This window comes from Triticum dicoccoides, chromosome 2A (assembly GCF_002162155.2).
Source record: "Triticum dicoccoides isolate Atlit2015 ecotype Zavitan chromosome 2A, WEW_v2.0, whole genome shotgun sequence".
In the NCBI taxonomy this organism is placed as follows: Eukaryota; Viridiplantae; Streptophyta; class Magnoliopsida; order Poales; family Poaceae; genus Triticum; species Triticum dicoccoides.
In genome coordinates, this window is record NC_041382.1 from 191,062,036 (window position 1) to 191,067,533 (window position 5,498).

Below are 5,498 nucleotides of genomic sequence, written 5' to 3' on the forward strand. Positions count from 1 at the left end.
TGATGGCCCTCAGGAGCGCGACTCCCAAGGGAAAGGAAAAATGGCTAGGTGGCAAATGGTAAAACCAATGTTGGGCATTGCTGGAGGAGTTTTACTCAAGGCGAACTGTCAAGGGGTTCCCATAATAGCCCAACCGCGTAAGGAACGCAAAATCCGGGAACATAACACCGATATGACGGAAAACTAGGGCGGCAAGAGTGGAACAAAACACCAGGCATAAGGCCGAGCCTTCCACCTTTACCAAGTATATAGATGCATTAATTAAATAAGATATATTGTGATATCCCAACAAGTAAAACATGTTCCAACAAGGAACAACATCTCCATGTTCCAACAAGGAACAGACTTCAATCTTCACCTGCAACTAACAATGCTATAAGAGGGGCTGAGCAAAGTGGTAACATAGCCAAACCACGGTTTGCTAGGACAAGGTGGGTTAGAGGTTTGGTTCAACAATATAGGAGGCATGATAAACAAGTGGTAGGTATCACAGCATAGGCATAGCAAAAGAGCGAGCAGCTAGCAAGCAAAGATAGAAGTGATTTCGAGGGTATGGTCATCTTGCCTGAAATCCCGCAAGGAAGAAGAACGAGTCCATGAAGAAGAAAAACGGACGTAGTCGAACGGTTCCTTACAAACACGACGTTACCGGAACCAACCCGAAGAAGCAACACCGGAAAGAAGCAAACAACATAGCAAACAACCAACACATAGACCTGGCATGATGCACAAACAATTATGATGCACGTCCGGTTTAATGAAGCATGGCATGGCAAAGTGCACAAACAACACTACACATTAAGTGGAGCTCAATATGCAACGGAGTGGCATATTGAAGAAAACACCACATGACTTATTTAGTTCTCTCTCGTTTATGTACCCAACAAGATTAAATGTTGTTAGCATGGCAAGAGAGTGAAGCAAATGAAAACTACCTATCTAGTCAAGTTTAAATGAGGCCGGAAACAACGAACAACAATTCCGGAAACTCCTCATATGCATATATTAGGTTTGGTACTGTTCTGCCCTAAACATAATTTTAGAGTTGTTAAGCATGCAAAACAAGTAAACCATGTTGAACTAGGCATTTTTCTACCCCATTTACATATAAAGTTTATTAAATTCGGAGTTACGGTTATTTAGTTATGAATTAAAGCATTTTAACATGGCATAGGAGCAAATTTAATCAAACAACATTTTAAACATTTCAAACATAGATGAAAGTTGGATATTATGAATCTAGACCAAATTCTAAGCAAGTTTCATATATAATTTATTTAGATCCAATGCACGGTTGTGAAGTTATTAAATGCATGAAACTAGGGGGGGGGGTTCTGTAAAACTGCAAACTCTGGGATAAATAGACAAATTCACAGATCCTGAAAAAAAACATCAACGGGCTGAATCTGGTGCACTGCTGGGCTGAACAGAGAGGAGGGGCTGGGGGATCTGCTCACAGCGGGCCTTGGGCCGGTTGGCAGATCTGGCCTGGTGCGGACGGAGCGGGTGCAATAGGCCGACTTGGCACAGGCCGGGCCCTGTGCTGGGTATCGGCCCATGAGGAGGTGGCCACGGTCAACGAAGGAGTGGGTCGAGCAGTTTGGGCTCGTCCCCGAAGCAGGATGACGACGGCGGCCTAGCGCAACTCCGGCGAGGTCTAGGGGCGTGGGACAGCCAGAGACGAGGTCGGGAACGGATGCGAGGCGGCGGAGGACGACGGATCCGGAGGCAGCGGCTTTCGCTTCCGGGCGGATCCAGCAGCGGTGGTCGAGGACGGCGCCGAGGGAACTCCGGTGCCGGCGAACTCCCATGGCGGCGGTGGCGGTTACCTGCTGGAGAACGGTTTGACTGGGGGTGAGAGGAAGACGTGGTGAGGAGAAGGAAGAGAGGAGGAGACGAACGGCAGGGACGACAAGACCTGGGTGGCGGAGGAGGTCGTCGGCGGGCGTGCTCCGGCGGCCTTGGTCGCTGTCGGTGTAAAAACTGGCATATCTCGGGTAGGGGGTCCCGAACTATGGGTCAAGGTCGGATGGTAATAGGAGACAAGGGACACGATGTTTTTCCCAGGTTCGGTCCCTCTCGATGGAGGTAATACCCTACTCCTGCTTGATTAATATTGATGATATGGGTAGTACAAGAGTTGATCTACCACGAGATCAGGGAGGCTAAACCCTAGAGGCTAGCCTATGGTATGATTGTTGTGTATGGAGTTGATTCTGTCCTACGGACTACAACCCTCCGGTTTATATAGACCGCGGATAGGGTTAGGGTTACATGGAGTCGGTTACAAATGGTAGGAGATCTTGAATATCCGCATCGCCAAGCTTGCCTTCCACGCCAAGGAAAGTCCCATCCGGACACGGGACGAAGTCTTCAATCTTGTATCTTCATAGTCCAGGAGTCCGGCTGAAGGTATAGTCCGGCTACCCGAACACCCCCTAATCCAGGACTCTCTCAGTAGCCCCTGAACCAGGCTTCAATGACGACGAGTCCGGCGCGCAAATTGTCTTCGGCATTGCAAGGCGGGTTCCTCCTCCAAGTCCTTCATAGAAGATTGTAAACACCAAGAGTAGTTTCTGGCTCTGCAAAATAAGCTTCCACATATTGCCATAGAGAATAATATTGACACAAATCAAATCTGCTGACGTATTCCGTAGTGCGTCATTACACTACAGCCAAGTCCTTCGCTTGAATCGTTTTCACTTTTCCACCTCAACATGTTTTGCGAGGCGGTTTCCTTGGCACGTCTTGTCAAAGCAGAGATCGTGTACCCCCCTATTATGGGATTCTCATCAATATGGACGTGGGTAACCCAACCGCGCCACTTATCACGGCGCTTGGGAGGCAAGCGAGTTTTACTAGGCAGGTGGGGACGCACAACCGCATCCGCCCATATAAGGGGACAAGGATCCACCTTTTTACCTACGCCTTCTTCCTCCTTTGCCTACGCATCTTCTGCGCACCCGAGCTCCAGCGCCCAAGCCCGCACTTCCCACCTCAACCTTCTCCAGCAATGTCCGGAGCGGGAGGCAAGTGGAAGGTCTCCTCCGTTATGGAGGGCCATGTCAAAAAGCTAAGGAAGGCCGAATACTTGTCCAAGGACATCGCGCACCGGCTTCCCGAGGAAGGGCAGCTTCTCCCCACCCCAAGGCCCCATGAGAGGGTAGTATTCCTTCCCCACTTCCTCCGGGACTGGGTTTCCCACTCCACCCATTTGTCCGGGGGCTCATGTTCTACTATGGCCGGGATTTCCATGATTTGGCCCCGAACTTCGTCCTCAACATCTCGGCGTTTATCGTCGTGTGCGAGGCTTTTCTCCGCATCCGCCCCCATTTCGGCCTCTGGCTCAAGACCTTCAACGTCAAGCCCAAGGTGGTGCGCGACAGCCAGGCGGATTGCGGAGGCGCCATGGCGGGCAAGATGGCCAACGTCCTATGGCTCGAGGGCTCCTCTGTGGAGACTCTGAAGGGGTGGCAATCATGGTGGTTTTACATCACCGAGCCGCGCGATCTGAAATGGATCGCAGCCCCCGAGTTCCGATCCGGACCCCCCACGCGGCTTATATCACGCCCTCGATGCGGCTATATCTCCCACGTGTCGAAGCACGACTTAGAGGCATAACCGCACTGAAAGCAATGTCGCAAGTGAGGTAATCTTCACACAACCCATGTAATACATAAGGGAAAGAGATACATAGTTGGCTTACAATCGCCACTTCACACAATTACATGAATAAAGCATTACATCATCCAAATACAATCAAGGTCTGACTATGGAACCAAAATAAAAGAAGAACCCCAAGTGCGACAAAGGTCCCCGATCGACCCCAACTGGGCTCCACTACTGATCTACTAGAACGGAACAACACGAAGGACAAGATCTCCATCGAGCTCCTCCTGAGCTTGGTTGCATCATCTGCACGGACTAATCGGCACCTGCAAGCTGGTTTTGGAAGTATATGTGAGCCACGGGGACTCAGCAATCTCGCACCCTCGCGATCAAGACTATTTAAGCTTATGGGTAAGGTAAAGGTATGAGGTGGAGCTGCAGCAAGCGACTAACATATATGGTGGCTAACCTACGCAAAAGAGAGCGAGAAGAGAAGGCAAAGCACGGTCGATAAAAGTATGATCAAGAAGTGATCCTAAAACAACCTACGTCAAGCATAACTCCAACACCGTGTTCACTTCCCGGACTCCGCCGGAAAGAGACCATCACGGTTACACACGCGGTTGATGCATTTTAATTAAGGTCAACTTCAGGTTTTCTACAACCGGACATTAACAAATTCCCATCTGCCCATAACCGCGGGCACGGCTTTCGAAAGTTCAAATCCCTGCAGGGGTGTCCCAACTTAGCCCATCACAAGCTCTCACGGTCAACGAAGGAATAGACCTCCTCCCGAGACATTCCGATCAGACTCGGTATCCCGGTACAACAAGACATTTCGACAGGGTAAAACTAAACCAGCAACACCACCCAGATGTGCCGACAAATCCCAATAGGAGCTGCACATATCTCTTTTCTCAGGGCACACCGGATGAGCAAGACGTCGGGTAAGCCAGCCCAGAGTTGCCCCTGGTAGCCTCGGACATCGCTCAGTTGGACCAACACTCAGAGGAGCACTGGCCCGGGGGGGTAAAATAATGATGACGCTCAGGAGCGCGACTCCCAAGGGAAAAGAAAAGGCTAGGTGGCAAATGGTAAAAGCAATGTTGGGCATTGCTGGAAGAGCTTTACTTAAGGCGAACTGTCAAGGGGTTCCCATTATTACCCAACCGCGTAAGGAACGCAAAATCCGGGAACATAACACCGATATGACGGAAACTAGGGCGGCAAGAGTGGAACAAAACTCCAGGCATAAGGCCGAGCCTTCCACCCTTTACCAAGTATATAGATTCATTAATTAAATAAGACATATAGTGATATCCCAACAAGTAAACATGTTCCAACAAGGAACAACATCTCCATCTTCCAACAGGGAACAAACTTCAATCTTCACCTGCAACTAACAACGCTATAAGAGGGGCTGAGCAAAGCGGTAACATAGCCAAACAACGGTTTGCTAGGACAAGGTGGGTTAGAGGCTTGGTTCAACAATGTGGGAGGCATGATAAGCAAGTGGTAGGTATCGCGGCATAGGCATAGCAAAAGAGCGAGCAACTAGCAAGCAAAGATAGAAGTGATTTCGAGGGTATGGTCATCTTGCCTGAGATCCCGCAAGGAAGAAGAACGAGTCCATGAAGAAGACAAACGGACATAGTCGAAGGAATCCTCACAACACGACGTTATCGGAACCAACCCGAAGAAGCAACACCGGAAAGAAGCAAACAATCATGGTGAACAAACATCACATAAGCATGGCACGATGCGCAAACAAGTATGATGCATGTCCGGTTTAATGATAAATGGCATGGGAAAATGCACAAGCAATTCTACAAATTAAGTGGAGCTCAATATGCAACTCCGTTGCATATTGAAAAAACACCACGTGACTT